The 21307-nt window shown below is 36.8% G+C and overlaps 2 pseudogenes; one reads left to right on the plus strand and one right to left on the minus strand.

The window, feature by feature from the left end:
- Positions 1-1443: 1443 nt before the first annotated feature.
- On the minus strand, positions 1444-2406 carry LOC148129047 (natterin-4-like; annotated as a pseudogene).
- Positions 2407-12739: 10333 nt separating this feature from the next.
- LOC148129048 (uncharacterized) lies at positions 12740-14458 on the plus strand (annotated as a pseudogene).
- The last annotated feature ends 6849 nt before the right edge of the window (positions 14459-21307 follow it).

The following is a 21307-nucleotide window of genomic DNA, read 5'->3' on the forward strand; positions in this document are numbered from 1 at the left end:
GGAAACATATTTTTAATGGTTTGATCTGACGTTATCCATTATTTGGAAGAATGGACATTGTAAAAAAATAGCTTTAGGAAATGAGAGAAAAAAAAAGACAAATAAAGCAGGACAGTGTGAATTCATATGGTCAACATCAATGCACAATTGTACTTGTCCAGGAGAGTGTGTTACATAAAAGCGCCATGTTTTCATTTCCTTTGACTCCTGGCCAGGGAACGAAATTTAGCTTTCATAGATTGTTATTTTCTAAATGTGGGTCTGTGCTGACCTCTGGTGGTCAGGGAACAAAAATATAACATTGTAAATGATTCTAAAAATATTTAATCAAGTATTCAGAAAAGCTTAACTTCTGGTGATATTTGGATGTTGGTGGTGGGAATTATTGTCTTCTTTAAAAAAATATTAGGAATGGAGTTGTGGGTACAAATATGTTCAAAGTACAAGAATACAAATATGTTCAGTGTATCAACATGAGGATATTAATTCCAGTTGCAGTAGTAACTATAGAATTAGTGACGAGATCCCACAAAGTGCCTCAAAGTTAACCAAACACTGTAATGAAACCTTTCTCAAGGCTATGTTGAAGGTGAATATGATTTGAAATTTCCCAACTGAGATTTCAAATTCTTAGTATTATTAGCTGCTTAGAGTCATATTTATTTATTTCTTAAATCTATTTTTGCTGCCTATCTCACTATGGGGCTACTCTTTTCACAACTTGAAATGGATAGCCATATAAATCTACCAAATAAGTGTATTCATGTATTAGATTTAATTTTTTTTTTTCATTTAAGGGTACAAGATGGCACAGAGAGCATTCACTTTCTGCCCAACTACCACTACCTCAATAAAGAATGCAGGCTAAAGTTAAACTCAAAGACTATAAACCACAATTGAGGCTTAAGTTGATGTCATGGTTTGTACAACATGCAGAGTCTAAAACTGAGTCACAAACTTATTTCAGTCTAATATTTTGTGTAATCCAACTGTTCAGTTGAAAGAATCATTAAGAAGCTACACTTCAGACCTTTAAACCATTTTTGAAATATTTTTAATGTTACTTTTGTACAGTAGCAGTATTTCACTAGAAATGAGAGTTCAATGTAAGATCAACCATTGGAAGAGGAGTACAAGAAAATGCAAACTGAACACAAAAAGAGAACAGCTATATTTTGTAGTGAAACTTTGATGGTTATAGGAACTAGATATTAATTCCAGTATTATCTTACTCCAGTATAGTTTATTCAGGATGTCAGCCATAGTCATAAAGACTTAGTAGCTGTATTCATATAAAATGCTACTTTATTTTAATTTTTTTAATGGCTAATATGTTGAACAAGCCCACCCATTTGATAAATTCAATGTAGTGAGAGAATGCATTAATTAGCTTAATTCATAGAACTAGGCTGAGCATGTGTGAGAACACAATCGTTAACCTGGCTAGAAGATCACTTCTGGGATTTGTGTACTACACGAAGTGCATCTGGGATAGGTTCACACCTTTGATCACTGTTCGTACTTGAGCCACAACTGCATTGTGACTGGTACCTTGGATGGGGCAATTCGGGTTGCTCACTATGATAATAACTTGAGTGGCAGGTGGCATTGAAGGGAATACTTGCTCTCATTTTCATGCCACCCATTTCCAGTTCACAGTTGTGGTTGGGTGGGACTTCAATTTCAACAGTGTCAGAGTAAGTGATTGATTCCTCCGTGTGTAACCTTTAGTCCAGTTGAATGTTTTCTCTGATGAAATGCCCATGATATTCCAAAGATATCAGGTATCCTGCTGTCATTGTAAAGCCTATGCCCTGAGAGAAGGAAAGGCCTACATCCCAGGTATGTTCAGAGGTCACTGTTCCTGATAAAGTGGTTGACTTCTTTACTGTCCTACAATCATGATTGGTAACTTTGCTAGAGACTATGGATATGCTTGATTCAGAGAATGACCCCTGGTCTAGAAAGTACCTGACACTGGAAATGCTCTGAAGCGATAGTCTTTATTAATGGTCAGGACATCATAGTGTTTATACCAGTACTCCTTACCATTCCAACCAAGGAAGAAAGCTTGATTTTACTATCTACCTTCCCTAATCCATACTTATTTTTGCCAACATATAAACTTATGCCTGCACAGGTGTTGATGGAGTTGGTGGGACCTTACCCATGAACCCCTCTCCAGCTTAGGGATTCAAAGTCATGTCCATTCACCAAAATCCAGAACTCAGAAGTGGAATATTCTTTGTTTCCATATGGATAATAGCAGTAAGGGCCCTTACTGGGACTGTAGTAGCCAGCAGCACAATTAAATTCAATGCAAGGATATTCCCATCTGCCAGCATAGCTATTCCAGTGAGACACAGCTTCAGCGGGAGTAGATCCTGGGAATAAAGTCCAACTCATAGTAGTTTCATAGAAAACACTAACATTTCTACTAGAATGTTGGATATCATCATTCTGGTCTTGACCACTGTTGGTTTCATCTGAAAAGAGAGAAAAATATGTCAATCAGTTAATTTTAATGAAGAAATATAAGCATATTTTCTGGAGATCTTTCTCAGCCATGTGAGTAACATCTATTACTGTATGTCTATGGAGATTTTCAGTCATCCAGGTCATGTTTGTCCCAAAGATGCTTTCTATCAAAAGACAAGAAAGTCTAGTTACCTTTTAAAAGGAAGCACCTTTGGGTCTATTACTGTAGGTTTCTAACATAGTTCCAATTCATCTACTAAATCATTTATTTATATATAGGTATTAATGCATTCCTAAACTACTTTGTCTAAGACTTACGGGTTCATAAAATCAAAACTGAAAAATCATTTATAAAAATATTAAACAATGCAACTCTCCTCATTATTTTTATTTGCTAAAATATATAGGTTTTTTTTTAATGAAAAACATTTTAATTGATATTTAAAGTCCTCCTTTTCTGGGTCCTCCATAATTTTTTATAAGTGGGAAAGATTCTTCAAAACAAAAGATTTTGAAAACATTGATCTAGTGCAGGACTGTCAAACTTGTGGCCCATGGGCTAGATGCATCACATGTTAGCCACACTCACACCCGGTTTAGCAAAGGGGAAAAAAGTCCTAATACGTTATATGATGCCACCATGACAACGTGAGATTGACACCCCTTATCTAGTGCAATTTTGGAGATTATTTTTTTAGGTTTCTGTTAATTTTAATGGATGAAAGTTATGTTCTGGGCTAGAATTTGTATATGATCCTTGTATGCACACACACACACACACACGATTGGAAATCTATTACTTGTATTCTGTTTTGGGTTGTATTTGTTGTCCTGTTTGCTCCACATTTGAACTCCAATTCATAAAATATATAATCCATACCCTAGATGAGGAGGTGGCAGTCAGTGTCTTCACTTCACTTGTACTTTCTCTTTCTCTCTTAACAGAGACTTGCCAATACACAATGGTTAACCAATCAGTCTTGAAGATTTCAGCATTTGAGATTCTTTATAGGAAATACTATGAGATCTGCTTTATCCAAATGCTCTACTCCTGGTATTGGTGCATGGAAATTCAACTTATATGGATTTCAACTACCAGAATTCCTCAGCTGCATGATGCTAACCCACAATGTGATGATTTGGTGATCACGTAAGATATTTTGGGCAAGTTATCTTTAAAAAATTAGTTGCAATATTTAGGGCATCTTTGAATGTTGTAAGTTATGAACATCATAGTGTGCCTTGCTTCTGTCCACAGTGCAATTTCATTTGAACTGTGTAGAAAGGATTTCTATGAGATCAACTCAATACACTTCTTCAAACAAGGAACTCAAGATAAAAGAGATTGTAGACAAAAGGAATTTATCCATGGATGAAGCTCACTTTATATACCTGGGATCAATTGAGGAGGACTTTTCTTCACTGTTCTCTTCTGTAGTTCAAGATTACTGTTGACTTCATTGGCCAGGGCCCCATCTATGATCAGGGAAAGGAAGAGAGTGCAGAACAGTAGATGCATCTGAAACATAAATCAGGAGACCATTTCAGATTTTGGAAACATTGCCAATAAACTGCCATTTTATTAATTCTTTTCCTCTTTGTCCCTTATATTTTAAACAATTGTCTTACATATTAAAGAACAACGAATAAATTTTTATACAGACACTTTTAAAATATTTAGATAGAGGTAAGTATGGATGGAGCTAGAAAAAAGGGGTCAATTTGAATAGTAAGAAATGAGGGGAAAAAGTGCCAGGCTTTTGAACATCAAACCAAAATGATTCAATGCACATTGCATAGGCTACTTTTAAAGACAACAATTCCCCATTAAATAAGTCATGAATGCAATTTCATCTTAAGTAATTGTACATAAAATCATAGACCGAATGATTAGACCAAGCTGGTAACTTATTATGAATAATTGATTGAACTGAATTGTATAGTGTGGAGGAGGGACCTTTATATTTGTTCATCCTTCCCCCCCTTCTGCAGTGCTTAGGCGAAGGGAGTATTTCCATTATAAACCTTGCTGTCAATTAGAGTGGAGGAGTTGCATACAATGAGATGAAGCCCAGAAGGTGTGCTAGATGTGGCTGCTAAGGCCAACATAATTTTTAAAAATGCCATTTTGATCTCTAGCAGAAAAAGATGAGTGGAAGTTTGCCTTTCTTGGCACAAGAAGATCGAGCATTTCAGACTGCTTTTGGGACTATCATATACAAAATGTAGCTCAATTTTTACACCAAGAAGATGGCTTTTAGATAAATCACTGTGTCAGTCTACTATAAATAATAAACTACAAAGACATGGCAAAAATAGAAGCACTGATTTTAAGCTGAAAAGTGTCAGTAAAATGTCACCAATCACATATGTCACATATCTGCCCTTCTTCTAAAAGACAAGATTTATCTAGAAGTCATGTTAGATAGGCTGCATGAAATGCTGAACTCTTACTAATTATATTTATAATAGAGGCAACTTACCTTGGGATCTCTTTCAGAAGTCCAAGGCTTTTGATACGGCACTTGCTGTCCTATTTATATAATTTACAGAGAAAAAAAATAAAAGGATTACAGGGTGGGACTTGTTTTGCAAAGAGAAAAATTCTAATTGGATAGTGATGCAAGTTTCATAAGTAATTGAGAATATCCATTTCTGATTATCATAAAGTGGCACCTTGAGAATGATTTATGGAAAATATATCTCATGAACCCTTCGGTTTCTAAAACAAATATTTGAGTAAAAATTCCAGGTGTTCTTTTGCCACTACATCTCATACTCAAGCCATTTAGATGTTTTTCATAAGCTTACAACTGGAGCCCAAAGAGTTCAGCCCGCTTGTCTACCCAATGACATTCAGTGCCACACAGGTTCTGAAAATGCTTGTTTTGTAGAATCATCTTAATTAAAGCACTTAAATTAAATATGTATTTCTTTTATCTGAACCAAAACAATTTTATTGCAAGCTTCTCTTGTTACTGGAAAGAATTAGGAAAATTCTGGTTGACTTATTTTTTTTTCATCTTCTACATAATTTATGATTTTATTGTTGTTTTACTGATGGTTTTATTATTGCTCTAAAATGGCAAACATTTCAGCCTTTATTATAGGGGAACTGCCCCCACTCTGAGGTTTTGGTCTATTCTCCTTTTGCCACTATTAGTTAGTTTACTTTATTCTCATTGCACCTCGTACAACGAAATCAAACACCATCTTCAGTGCACATCATGACCATGAGCATGAAAATAAACACAAACACACATCCTTCACCCTCCACACATTGAACCAAAAAACTCCGACACCGCACCAATACTGCACTATACAGCAGAATTCAAAACAGCTGCTGCCCTGGGGTAGAAGCTGTTTTTCAGCCTATTTGTTCTTTTATTATTCTGTACCATCTGCCAGATGGTAATAGTTCAAAAAAAAGGGTTCCCAGGATGAGATGGATCTTTGAGAATGTTTTGAACTTTCTTAAGGTAGGGGGAGCTATAAAGCTCTTCCAAAGAGGGGAGAGGGCAACCAATGATCTTCTGATCATATACACCATACACTGAAAGAAGGAGCGGTTAGCCATAGCATCCATGTGCTCAGCCATCTTGAAAACTCTATCTGGTAACATGAGTTTTCATTTCCTAAGAAAGAAGATAACAAAGAAGTCAACCATTCTGCCTGCATATTGTAACAGAAGAAGCAAAGTCTAACTATTATGGAAATCCTTACAGAAAGTACAGTATAGTAAAATATGCTATATTGTTTTAGTTTCCTCAAGTTCACAATTTTACCTCTCCTACAAAAAATATTTTCTCAGTCTGGGAAAAGTGCTTTATTGCAGATAAATGTGGCAACCCATGTTCTTCTAAATGGTGTGGAAGTATCAGAATGAGATTAACAGAATCTTATTTTCTAATTGTCTATGGAGATTCTCAGTCATTCAAGTCAGGGTTGTCTCAAAGATACTCAAAGGTCCTGACCAGTTCTGGAGAACCAGCAGAGGAAATTTTGAGTAGTTCAGAGAACCAGCAAATTCCACCTCTGACTGGCCCCACCCCAATCTATTCTCTGCCTTCTGAGTCTCAGCCGATCGGCTGGGTCTTCTTTGTTGCTCTGCACGGGAGAACGGAGCTGAAAAGCAGGTTAGTGGGGTGGGGAGGGAATGGAGAATTTACAATATCCTTCCCCTGCCATGCCCACCAAGCTACACCATGCCCACCAAGCCACGCCCACTGAACTGGTAGTAAAAACATTTGAATTCCACCATTGGCGTGGAACCTTCTTGGAGCTGCTGAAAGGACTGTGTTGTGGAGTTGTGATTTTTGCAGGATGTTTTTGCTCTGTTGAACACATGAGCAGGCTGTTGGGGATGAGCTTATGTTGTCTGCATCTCAAACTGAAGCAGAAATGGTTTCTGTAGTTTTCAATTTTTCTGGAAATCAGTTTCACTCCCACACTATTTGAAGGGGAGTTCATCCCAAAGTCCATAGCTAAATGTCTGTGGAGATTCTCAATCATCCAGGTCATGGTTATCTCAAAAATGCTTTTTCAAGTGGCAACTGGACTTTATTGTTTTTCTTGGATAAGAAGTGAAAGTCTTCAAAGAAAAACAAGAAAGTCCAGTTCTTGAAAAAGCACCTTTGGGACTTATCTTCTAATATTTCATATTATATCGTCTTCAGAGAACAAAACTATTAAGCTTGTTCATACCCATCAGCTATATAGAAATACTATGGATAGCTTATGTAACATTAATTAATTCCAACATAGTGAGTAATTAACTGGCTGGTAAATTATTACACACCTCCATACCCTATGTCAATTTTAGCATTCTGATAGTTAGTCTATGTGATACATTATATGCACACCAAAGGACAGCAAGGCTATATCTCAGGAATTGGATTTGTATGATCTCTATCATATTTTCTACGAGATGCTGAATATTGAAGAAAGGATTTTAAAATTGACTGAATTAGCAGAGATGGCAAAACAAACTGTTTTGATCAGAGACAATTGACTAGACAGTTTTATAAGAGATTGGAAGCCATTTATGGACTTTCTATGTGCTAAAACAATAACAGATGGTTAACAGAAGGATTTGAATATTAGTGTAATGTTTAGTTTAATCTGTGTGTATGTATGTATATATATATGTGTGTGTGTGTGTGTATGTGTATAAGTATATGTATGTATGTAATAGGGGAGGAGAATTCCAGCAGGGAAGGAATCTGTATGTTTAATGTTAAATTTATTTGATAAATAAATCATATTTTTTTCTTTTTTGTATACCAATCTTCTTTTCCTTTTTGTGGTTGCTAGTGCTAAACATAGGTCCCCCCTCCTTTGTGTGTGTATGTGTATTTTGTTTGGAAACTCTTTAGGACTTGCTTGGATGATCACTCACAATCCACCTTCCTCTCCAAAGCCATTTTTAACTTTTCCAAGGATTTGGTAAACTTGTCCAGCCCATCTCTTCCCTTGAAAACTTTCTTCAATTCCAGACTTGGAAAAACACCATTGCCTCTGGGCTACTGAGGCAATGGCTAGATTTATTAATTCCCTTGCTGCAGAATAAGAAAAAATAACACGGAGGATTAAAATCTCCAAACCCTCTCTGCTCATATCATATATTCATATATATCTGAGGTGGTATTCAGCAGGTTCTGACCAGTTCTGGAGAACTGGTAGTGGAAATTTTGAGTAGTTCAGAGAACCGGCAAATACCACCTCTGACTGGAGATTTTACAGTATCCTTCCCCTGCTACGCCCTCCAAGCCACGCCCACAGAACCGGTACTAAAAATTTTTGAATCCCATCACTGATACATATCAATTGAATTGAAATCAACAAATAGTCTGAAGCATAAAAATTGTTAATGGCAATGAGCCATTAGTTTCCTTGCTAGCTTTCCTTAGAGAGACTTTTTCTCTTCTCGTTGTTTAAAATTTGACCTTTGCTGTCCTGCACTTATCACGGTTATATAACTTTTATATAAGAGTGATCTTTAGTTAATTTTATACATATTAAAAAGTGAGTCAGTGGAAAGTTTTAGATATAAATTGTAGAGTTGTAATTGCAGGAACGCTCTTATCTTGGATGGCAAACCTCAGATAAGGACAAAGCAAATACAACTCAGGCAAACAAAGTCACTAATGTAAAGGAGGATTAGAGAGAGGAAGTAAACATGTGTTAGACTTTAACTAGAGATAATTAATTGTGTTAATTACTATGCTAGACAGTAACAAAGGTTGAGCAACAACCAAAGTTAACCAATGTTAGAGGATTACTAAAAATGTGTATAAATACAAGACTAGACTCCAATAAAGTCATCATGATTCATTTGATCATGATCAAACACCTCGACTGCCTCATCATTACAACAAGTGGTGCCAGAACAGGGACCCTCTTACTTCGTCCGGCAAGGATTTGGTGCACCTTCAACCCTTTGGGGTTTCTCAACCATTATTGGTTTCTGTAAGTATGGGGTCTTCGCTTTCAGAGGAACGAAGGAAGCATGTAGATGAATTAGGCTATTTGTTGAAGAAAAATAATACTCAGGTACCAGAGAAAAATCTCTTAAGGCTGGTCCAGGAGATTGCAGCTCAGTGCTTATGGTATCCAAAAGAAGGGTCTTTAAAATTAACTGATTGGGAATACATTGCATACTGAACCTAGAGCAGAAATAAAAGTTTTGCAGGTGTGGCATTTATGTAGATATGCAATTGAAAAATTTGGTCACAATGAACTTTCTCTTTTAACACCTCCATCTTCAAGTTATACTAATGTTGTCATTTATCCTCCTTCTTCACCTGAATATATGTCTTCAATTCCTTCAGCTTTTGCAGATACAAGGCAAAAGCCTCCTGACTCTATTGTTCAGTCTTCTTTTCAGGAAATAGTTGAGAAAAATGATGCCTCTGTCTCAGGAACAGAACTTGCAGAATTAATGTCTGTTTGTCCAGTACAATATCATCCTGGTCAGGAGCCACAGCTTGGACTGCAAATAGCAGAATGGGAGGGTCTGCCTTATCAGATCTTAGGAGAGTTAAAAAAGGAAGTTACAGACTATGGGATTAGTAGTAATTTTACAAGAGGACTTGTAGAAGGAATTAAAAATGGTTATACAATGATTCCTGAAGATTGGAAGGAAATATTACCTGACTCCTCCAGCAGTCTATCTCACTCCTCCCCAGCCACAGCTGGTAGCGCTGGGATTGATCTAATCACTCAAGAGGTAATTGGGTTTAAAATTCCTTTGGAAGTTAAAATAGTTTCATCTCAATTTAAAGGTTTTCTTCCTTCAGGATTAGTTGGATTAATTTTGCCTCGTTCTTCTGCACACAAAAAGGGCTGTTTTGTTGTGCCTGGTGTAATAGATTCAGATTACACTGATATCTTCATCATTCAGATTTGGGTGAATCTTCCTCAAGTTCTTCCTTGTAATTCTTCTGTTGTTCAATTGTTTCTTCTTCTATATGAAAATCCATCTCCTGGTATAGGTAATCATGTGGATGCAGGATTTGGATCAATTTTTTTATCTGTAGGTTTACTTCATCAGCTGAACTCCTCTCGTCCTTTGTTAACACTCTTCCTAAATAAACAACCATTTCAAGGGTTATTGGATACTGGAGCAGATGTTACTGTCATCTCCTCTTTACAATGGCCAGTACAGTGGCAAAAAACAAAAGTTTCTTCATTGTGGGGAATAGGAGGTTCTACAGCTACTTGGCAGAGTATTCAAGAAATTAATGTTACAACATTTGCTGGTAAGTCTTTTTTCCTACAACCATACATTCTAGATATTCATACTAATATTTGGAGCCTTGATATCATTTCTCTTCTAAATGCACATTTGATTCTTGATGATGGCTCTTCTTCTTAAATGGCTCTGTTCTAAACAGGTTTGAGTGGAACAATGACCATTATAAAGGGAAAAACTTGCTGCTTTACAACAATTGGTTCAAGAACAATTGGCTGTTAGTTATATAGAACTTTCTACTAGTCTTTGGAATACTCCTGTTTTTGTTATAAAAAAGAAAAATGGGAAATGGCATTTCCTTCATGATTTAAGAGAAGTTTTTAATAATAGCATGCCCACAAAACGATATCATTGGTGAGTGTTGCCTCAGGGAATGCTTAATTCCCCTACACTTTGTCAATATTTCATGGATAATGCACTTCAACCCTTTAGGAATAAATTTCCTTCCTATTTAGTCTATCATTATATGGATGATATATTGATAGCAGCCCCAGATTTTGATGACTTATACCTACTTAGGACATAGAATATTGCATAATTGCTCCATTCCAATTCTTCCTGACTTACAAGTACAGAAATCATATACCTTAGTACAATGGCAAAAATTACTTGGCATTATTAATTGGGCACGCCCATTCTTCTACATTACAACTGGTGATATGTTGTCCTTATTTCAGCCTTTGAAGGGAGCACAATCACCAGGAGATCTAGTTGTATTAACTGATCTTCAAAGAACATGCCTTCAAGAAATACTGAATAAGTTTAAGCATTGATATGTGGACAGGATAACATCCTTAACAATAGGACTTTGTTTAGCTATTCCTCCTACTGCACCCTTACCCACAGGATGTCTTTATTCTAATGCCTCACTACAAGCAGTCAACATTCATGAATGGATTAATTTGTCAGCTACTCCACCTAGAAACATGATTATCCTTATCAATTAGCATTAGAGGATTTGATTATCAAAGGTCGTAAAAGAGTCTTACATCTTACAGGACAGGATCTCATTAGCATAGCTTTCACTCGTACAAAAGTTGAACATGAGCATTTGATGATGATTTCAGAATCATATCAGATAGCCTTTTCTCAATATGTGGGAAACTTGTTGTATTCTTTACCCAAGGATCCTAGAATAGTGGTTACTACTACTTTAAATCTGGCCTTTTCTTCCATTTAGAAATCCTATTTCTAAAGCTCTTGAAGTTTTTACTGATGGCTCACCAACAAAGGCTGTGGTTGTCTGGCAGATTCAACAACAATGGTATTCTAAATTTACAGCCATGCAGACTTCAGCTCAACGTGCTGAGCTGGCTGCTGTGATTTTAGCTTTACAATTGTTCAATGACTAACCTATTAACTTGATTGTTGATACTTAATATTTAGCTATGCAATCTCTTCTTTTTTCTTATTGTGCTCTCTCTTTGGATAAGAATTTGTTATCCTTGTTTTTATCTTTAAAGAATAGTTTGGAAACTCGCTTGTATTCCTTGTATGTAGAACACATTCGGAGTCATACTCTCTTTACTAATGCCTTGACTGAAGGAAATCAGAAGGCAGATGTATGCTTAAAGGATGTTGCGTCTTTGTTTGTTGATCCAGTTGATAGTCATTTTGCTAAATCGCTTGCAAAGCAATTTAAAATTTCATTATCTCAAGCCCGGGATATTGTCCGTGCTTGTCCAGCTTGTCAGCAACTGGCAGTTCCCTTTCCAGTGGGTGTTAATCCACAAGGAACCCAAGCTAATCAAATTTGGCAAATGGATGTAACTCAATTTTCAACTTTTAAGCCATACTGTTATCTTCACACTCTATTGACACTCATTCACATTTCCTTTGGGTTACTGTTTCAAAACATGAACGTACTTCAGATGTAATTTCTCATTGCCTATCCTCTTTTGCTGTAATGGGTCGGCCTTCTCAGTTGAAAACTGATAATGGCCCAGCTTATATTAGTAAGGAATTTCAAACCTTTTGTCAGAAATGGAATATTACTTTAGTGCACGGAATTCCTTAAACTCTCAGGGTCAAGCTATAGTTGAGCGAGCTCATCGTACTTTTAAGGCATTGCTTCAAAAACTGAGTCTGGCCCTTACCATCTGTGAAAGATTCAAAATCATATTGCTGTAGCATTATATACTTGGAATTATTTAACCTTTTTAGATTCTCTTGCAGACTCACCTGTTAATTTGCATTTTCGAACTACTGAATCTTTAGCAAGGCCTTTGGTAAAGTATCGCCAAGCTCCAGATTCAACCTGGAAAGGCCCTACATCACTGATCACCTGGGGTTGTGGTTACACTGCCATGGAAGATCCTTCTAATGGACAAGCAGTGTGGGTTCCAGCACGCTGTGTTTGTCTGTATCATGGCATGGTATCAGGGCCTTCACAACCTGATTCCGGATTTCAATCTTCATCTGAACACAGAAGTCCAGCTTCCAAGGTTGAAGCACCCACAATCCATCACCTGGGGCCAGGTTAAATCTACTACATATCAAGCTCAACAACTGCAACAGGCCTCATTACCTCAGACTCCTGAAAATCTTGTTGCTGCTGTTTTTGCTATTATTACTGCTAATTCTGTTACAATTTTACTTTGTATTTTCTTGTTTATGGTTAATGGTGTTTCTGCTCAAAATGACACTTCTGTGGTTCGTCTTAACCCTAATTTGTGGGTTTGTCATGCACAATATATGTTTATGACCCATGGCACAAATATTACTTTATACTATGGGCCCTCAATGGCATTTGGTCAAATTTCTTTTACCCCTAACTTGATCATGTCTTCTACATTTATTGTCTCACAATTACAATCTATTTCACACTCCTGGCTATTTTCTAAACCCCCTATGTAATTGAATTCTGTCGTTGGCATTATTTGAAAGTTAGTCAATTTACAAGGGGTCTGTGTTTCTGTTGTCATGCTAAACACACTTGGCTTCATAATTGGTCTGATTATGATGTTTCTCAGCACATATTAAAAAAAACTAGGGAATTATAGTCATTGTTCTAACTACTATTGGTTGTCAGGTACCTTTAATTCTTCTTTGTATGGACTTAATATAGCTCCTGATATGTATCCTAACAATTTTCCTATTTTTAATGCCTCTGATCACTCTAATACAGGATCGATATATGCTGGATGGCAGCTTAAAGATCCTAATATGTGGTTCTTTTTTGATAAATATGCCACCAATGTGCATCCTCAGAATTATCAATGTGCAGCTATAGGTTATTTTACTCTACCTGTTCAAATAGGTACACTCCCATCAACTCGACAGCGGCGTTCCTCTCTGGGGCCTACATGTAATGATGAAGTTATTATTGACACACAATTGTCTTCTGGTTCTACATTTGGCCGTGCATTGGCAGGGGCCGTTACAGGAGTCGTTACTCTAGGCTCTTATCCTGGCATAATTGCTCAAGAAAACAGATGAACTATTCTTGGTCTCACCTGCAGACTTGAAAAATCCATCAATGCTACTGCTGCTATTATTCGTGATTTGCAGCATGAAATAGAAGACTTAAATCAAGATGTCTTACAGCAGCGTTTTGCCATAGAATATCTTTTAGCCCATCAAGGCGGGTTCTGTAAGTTAGTTGGACACCGTGGATGTGCTGTGCATTTTTATTCTTTGAATAAAACTATTGAGGATGAGCTTGTCAATTTACAATCATACATTCAAAATAATATCCATGCTCAGTACTCACCTTTTGAGTGGCTAACCAATTGGCTCCCTGATTGGTCTTGGCTCAGACAGTTTTTCTTTTATGTTATAATTATTATTATTGTACTAATTGTAACCTGTTGTTTTATGCAATGTATTCCAAATTTGTTTGCATTGTTTTGTTCTACTTCCTCTTCTTTAACTCCTTTACAGTTGCGATACATTCATAAATCTTTGAATCCTCCATTTAAAATAAAAAACGAGGATATGTAGAGTTGTAATTGCAGGAACGCTCTTACCTTGGATGGCAAACCTCAGATAAGGACAAAGCAAATACAATTTAGGCAAACAAAGTCACTAATGTAAAGGAGGATTAGAGAGAGGAAGTAAACATGTGTTAGACTTTAACTAGAGATAATTAATTGTGTTAATTACTATGCTAGACAGTAACAAAGGTTGAGCAACAACCAAAGTTAACCAATGTTAGAGGATTACTAAAAATGTGTATAAATACAAGACTAGACTCCAATAAAGTCATCATGATTCATTTGATCATGATCAAACACCTCGACTGCCTCATCATTACAACAATAAATACCCTTGAAAATAAATAATCTTGGGAGCAGGAAAGATCAAAATATTTTAAATGGAAATAACAGTATGAATTTATCTCTAAGCTGGGTGTAAAACTGTTCTATCTCAGTAATTGGAAAAATGATGAAACATTTTTTTAAAAGCCCAATCTCTAGCTCCAGGTTTTAAAGAATCCTACATATGTTCTAAGACATAAAAAAATCAGCTAGCTTAGAAAAAGAAATCTAATATCTAAAAGACATTGTGGAAGGAGAACAAATTATATCTAATAAGACTGAAATTGAGTTGAAACTGGATTTACAAATGATATACTATAAAAATGACATGGAAAAAGAAGCAATACTGGCATACAAAAGAAACTGGCTAACAAAATAAACTAAAAATTACCTGGATAAGTTTTCTATATTGGATTTACGAATTAGATATTAAAATTTTGAACGATATCATAAGAAAGCATAATTAAAAAGTAAAAAGAAATTAAATTCTATGACATTATTTGAATGAATCAAGGATTAAGATTGTTAAAAGTAAAAGGAAGACTAAAGTGTATATTTGAACAAGATTAAAATAGATATGTTGTAATTTCTGGTGACATTTAATAGACTTTTTCTAACATCATGACAATATTTCATGGATTTTTTTGTAAAGCAAAAATATGGACATGAAGAGAAGACATTATTTGTTGTATTTTAAGAAAAGGTGATAAATTTCTAAAATTGTTTATACTTGTTGGAATGAAGGGGGAAGTTATTTCTTTATATTTTTCTTTTTCTTTATTCTTAATTTCTTTTCTTTCTATTTCTTCCTCCTTTTTATTTTCTGTGTATCTCCTCTTTTTTTAGTTTCCATTAGTTTTACTTTTGTACAGATTTTATATTCTTTAATAAAATTATTACATTTAAAAAAATAAATATTCAATTTAGAGATTTGATGGAATCAAATTTTAAAACACAATATTTGCACACCACATATAAATATACTCATTCACCCACATACATTCATATGTATAAATACGTTATGATTTGATTGCTTATTAGTAACCTATGACTATCACTAAGTGTTGTATTTTGATGAATTTATTTTATTTTTTCTTTATGTACACTGAGAGCATATGCACCAAAGACAAATTCCTTGTGTGTCCAATCACCCTTGGCCAATAAAGAATTCTATCCTATCCTATCCTATCCTATCCTATCCTATCCTATCCTATCCTATCCTATCCTATCCTATCCTATCCTATCCTATCCTATCCTATCCCATCCCATTCCATTCCATTCCATTCCATTCCATTCCATTCCATTCCATTCCATTCTATTCTATTCTATTCTATTCTATTCTATTCTATTCTATTCTATTCTAATGTCAGTGGTGGGATTTAATTTTTTTTACTACCAATTCTGTGGGCATGGCTCGATGGGCATGGCAGGGGAAGGATACTGTTAAATCTCCAGTCAGAGATGGTATTTGCCAGTTCTCTGAACTCCTCAAAATTTCTGCTACTGCTTCTCCAGAACTGGTCAGAACCTGTTTAATTGTGGTTTACTGTCCTGATAAAAATGGCACAAGACCCTTCAACAAGGCTATCACTGATAACCCGGTTGGATGGAACAAACTATGTTTCCTGGTCTATGAAGTGCAGTGCCAAGAAGCTTGCTGACTTTAAACGGAACAACGAATGAGTTCTTTGTATAATTGGAGTAACATGAGTGACCAGCAGCTAGTCCATATTTGTGGAGAAGAGTCTGCTCCTAGGTGTTCGGGGAATTTGAAGAGGATTTATGTTCATGACAGTGTAGGTGCACACATACATCTTACATGTAAACTGTTTAGAGCACGTCTTCTGAAAGGTGGATATATGTTAGCTCATTTGAACTTCATGAAAAGAACTTTTCAAGAGCTACATGAAAAGGAACTGATATTTTCAGAGCTACATCAAGTTTACCTCATTCTTTCCTCACTGGATGAAAGTTATGATGATTACGTATCTTCCCTGGAAGTTCTGCCCAGAGATAAACTGGCATTGACTGACATAACCAGAAGGTTGTTAGAAAAAGCAAGAAGACAGCTGGATAGGAACCAACTAAGGAATGAACAACCACAAGAGGATTTGTTTTCAACTGCCTATACTGTTAGGAAATGTTTTTCTTGTGGGGCTAGAGGACATATAGCTAAATTCTGTAAGAAGGGAAAATGACAGAATACTGGTAATCACCAGAAGGCTAAGAAGAATGTTAATTTAGCTATTTCTAGCAATTCAACTGTAAACCATGATCTGTGGGTTGTTGATAGTGAAGCATCGCAATGCATTACTAAAAAATAGAGAGAGGTTTGTAAAGTTGTCCACGAATAAGCAACATGTATCATTGGCAAATGGATGGAAGATGAAAGCATCTGGTGAAGATACTGCATATTGTTCATGGGTAAATGAGCATTTATCTATGTTATATGTACCTAAACTAAAATTTAATTAGTTATCAGTAAGGGCTTTAGTTAATATTGGTTATGTAGTAACCTTTAGGGGAGATAACTATATAATAGAGAAAGAGGGTAAAAGTGTTACTGCTACTTTAGAGAATGATTTATGTTATACATGATGACCAGTTGCAGATGGCTAACTCGGTTTATAATAATGTTAAGCCACATGACGAATGTATACATTTACTGCATATACGTCTGGGGCACATTAATTTCAAAACGTTGAAACAAACTGCTGAATTGTCAGAGGGAGTAAAATTAAAACCCTGTAGTAAGTACATGAACTGTAATGCCTGTAGCCAGGAGAAAAGCAAGGTTACTCCAGCAAATAGACTGAATGGGTTTAAGACCAAAGAACCTTTAGAGCAGGGTCCCCAACACGCCAGTCCGCGGACCGATACCGGTCTGCGGAACAAGTCTTACCGGCCGCTGGTTGCTGGGCGCTGCCATCTTTTTGGTAAAAAGTGCTTCCGGTGAGCTTTTCCGGTAGAAAGCTCACGGAAGCACTTTTTCATCAAAAGATGGCGGCATGCGCTTCGGTGAGCTTTTCCGGTAGAAAGCCATTTCTACCCGAAAAAGCTCACCGAAGCGCTTACGCCGCCATCTTTTTGACGAAAAAGTGCTTCCGGTGAGGTCACCGGAAGCACTTTTTCGTCAAAAAGATGGCGGTGCCCAGTTGATGCCGGCACCGGGCCGCGGCGCCCAGCTGATGCCGGTACCGGGCCGCGGCGTCAAAAAGGTTGGGGATCCCTGCTTTAGAGGTTGTGTTTGCTGACATAACTGGTCCTATGAAACCCAGTTTGGGAGGTGCCTGCTATGTTTTGAGTATAATGGATCATTACTCATGGTACGGTTTCTGCTATTTAATGAAAAACAAAACAGAAACATTCCAATATTTCTTTAATTGGCTGAGGTTTGCTGAGAGAAAAATGAAACATAAGGTAATGATTTTAGTTACTGATAATGGGACTGAATTTATTAACAATAGATTCCAAACTATGTTAAAATTGGCTGGTGTCGAGCATAAACGTTCTGCACCTTACAGACCACAACATAACTCGTTTGTAGAATGAAGAGGGCAAAGGTTACAAGCCATGGCTTGCACTATGTTATCTGATTCAGGTTTGCCTGAAACACTGTGGGGTGAGGCCATAATGTGTAGCAACCATGTGTTAAACAATGTGGTTAACACAACAACTGGTGAATTGCCATTCACTCGGTGGCATTGCAGAAAACCAAATTTAAGTTATCTACACACATTTGGAGTTCCAGCATGGGTGCATATACCCTCACAAGTAAGACTGAAAGGGCAACATAGAGCTATAAAATTATTTTTCATAGGTTACAAGGCCAACCATAGATCATTTAGATTTTGGGATCCAGGCACAGCTCATGTTTACTGTAGCACTAGTGCTAAATTTCTTGAAAACGTTGGGTGGCAAAAATGGGCACAGTTTTACAACAATGATGTTGTAATTGATACCCGAGTAGTCCCTAAAGATGAAATAAGTAAACCACGAATAGCCATTAAAGAGGAAGAACAGGAAGAAGTAGAAGAACAGGCACAGGAGAAGGTAGGAGAACAGGAACAGGTGGAACAGGTGAGTCAACCAGTAAGCCCTGTATTACCAAGACGTTCAACTCGTGTAACACGACCACCTGATAGATATCAGGCTAGTGTTGTATGCCAAGTGAATACAGTTCCAAATAACTATAATGAACTGAAACTGTATCCTGCTAAGGATCAGGCTGCTTGGTAGGAAGCAATGGATGAGGAACTGAAATCCTTACAAAGGTTGGAGGTATAGGAAAATGTCAGGTTACCACCAGGTGAACATGCCATAGGGTGTAAATGGATTTATAAGCTAAAGACAGGTGTGAATGGGGCTGTTACCCATAAAGCCAGGTTAGTAGCACAAAGGTTCAATCAAACAGCAAACGACTATGATGAGGTGTTTGCACCTAGTCTGAAGGCTACTACATTAAGGGAAGCATTAGTGTGGGCAGCTAAGGAGAAATACATTATAAATAATTTAGATGTAGAGATGGCATATCTGCATGCACAGTTGCAACACACTATATATTTAAAGAAAACTTTAGGTATAAACAAGATAATACAACTGATTGCTGGAGATTGAAAAAGAGTCTTGAAGCAATGAGGATATGAGTGGAACCAGTGTATAGTTAAAGAATTAACTAAGATAGATTTTGTAGCTGGCGTGGCTGATCCATGTTTGTTCAAAAGAGAAAGTAATGGTGTAATTTCATTGTTGCTATTGTTTACTGATGACATAGCATTAATCACCAAAACTGAGCAAGAAGCTACTTAAATAATTTCACTGTTAGAAAAGAAATTTAAAATAAAACAGTTAGGTGAAAGTAAACAATATCTTGATTTAAAGATAGATAAAACTAGGGGAGGATACAAGATCTCACAGGCAGATAAAATTAACCAATTACTAAAGAATTTTAAAATGGAACTTTGTAAGCTGGCTAAGACACCAATGAGCCAGGAGTTTAGTAACAGCGATGTACAAAGTCCTATTTTTGATAAAGATATTTATCAGTCCTTGATTGGTAGCTAATCTTATCTCAGTAATTGGTCGAGGCGAGATATAGCATACAGTGTTAACCAATTAGTGAGGTTTAATGCTGAGACAACTGAAAGGCACTGGCAAGCTGCTAAGCGTGTGTTAAGATATCTGAAACAAACAATGCATTATGCATTATATTTGGAGCCTAAGGATGAACTTAAGTCTAACTGCATATGCCGATGCAAGTTTTGCTACAGACATAAATACACGTAAATCTACATCAGGTACTGTAGTATTATTAGGGAAAGTATTGATTGGATGGAGGTCTATTCGACAGAAACATCTAAGTTTGTCAACAATGGAGGCTGAATTCTCATGTTTATCTCTATTATGTACAGATTTAGTTTATTATAAGCAACTATTGATTGATATGGGAATTGATGTAACAGATTCTATTGTTGTTTATGAAGACAACCAATCAGCAATACAGACAGCTTCAAATCTTGCTGTAAAGACAAGAATAAAACACACAGATTTAAGATATTTAAATGTAAGACAATGTGTGCAAAGTAAGATGATTAAGCTGGAATACTGTATGTCAGAAAATAACATCGCAGATCATTTTACAAAAGCCCAAGGCTCTGTAAAGCATAAGGCTTGCTGTGAGGATTATGGACTTAAACTGTAAGGTGATATATATTGTCCTACCCAAAGGGGAGAATGTTAGGAATTGCTAGTCACCTAACAGTTGGGTTGGAAATATATAAACCAGGATAAACATTTAATCCTGTCTCTTTAAGGGAATGCTAAAATTGTAATTGGTTGTGGTTTCTCAAACCACCATAAGATGGAACCAGAAACCTGGGTTGTTTAGTCCTGTTGTTGATAGTTGCTAGTTGGTCGATGTTCTCATGTTCGCTGTTTCCTGAATATTTCCCTATTAACCATTGCTGATCGTCGTTATTCTTGGATTACTGTAAGTCTGTTACTGAACTGTGCATGATGCTGGACTTTGATTTTGGATTATCCCTGGACTGAAAACTGACTGCTTTAACCGTGTATGACTTGGACTGCTTGTTGGATTTTGCTTAACCATTTACTGGAAGTAAAACCTACATTTTACTATTCAGTGTATCTGTGTGCTGGTCATGTGTTATTCAACATCACTCTCACTACGTCTCCCTGTGTGCGCTCATTCTCCTAATGGGGAATAAGCTCAAGAGAGATGATGGATGCTTTCAGGATGGCAGTAGGAGAAAGAGATTTGGGAGCTATACCAAAGCGTTTCAACTCAAGAAGTTGTTATAACCCAGAGGTAACCCAGCTGTCTGAAGGGAAATCTTTCTCTAGCCCCAGGCATATGGCTATTCTGTCAGATTGGAGGGAAGAGAGACAATTGGGGTCAGATTTCTCTCAAGAAGACAACCCCAAGATTATTCCTGGAAGTCCATCAAAGGCAGATTTACATCAATAGTTCCAGAATTTAAAGGTGAAAGGTTTGGTCTCACAGTCTGTTTGGATGGGTGGAAGCTTGAGACCACCCATATTCACTTACCCAAGAATCGTGAGGAACGAGGAGACTATACAGATGCCAGTTGGTGGAAGCCAGAAAGAAGCATCAACTGACAGAGGTATGTTGCAGCCCCCCAGGCAATCCCCTCATTTTCCAGAAGGAATTTGCCCCCTGCAGAGAGTATCCCTCCAGGGTGGGGATTTTATCCAGGCCAGGGGTGGATTCAATGCCAATAGCAGCTAGCACCAACACAGACCTGGTCTGAAGGGGGGTTGCCCAGACAGCAGGCAG

The sequence above is a fragment of the Notechis scutatus genome, chromosome Z (genome assembly GCF_049901735.1).
Source record: "Notechis scutatus isolate UNSWTSFEM ecotype Mainland chromosome Z, rNotScu1.2, whole genome shotgun sequence".
Classification (NCBI taxonomy): domain Eukaryota; kingdom Metazoa; phylum Chordata; class Lepidosauria; order Squamata; family Elapidae; genus Notechis; species Notechis scutatus.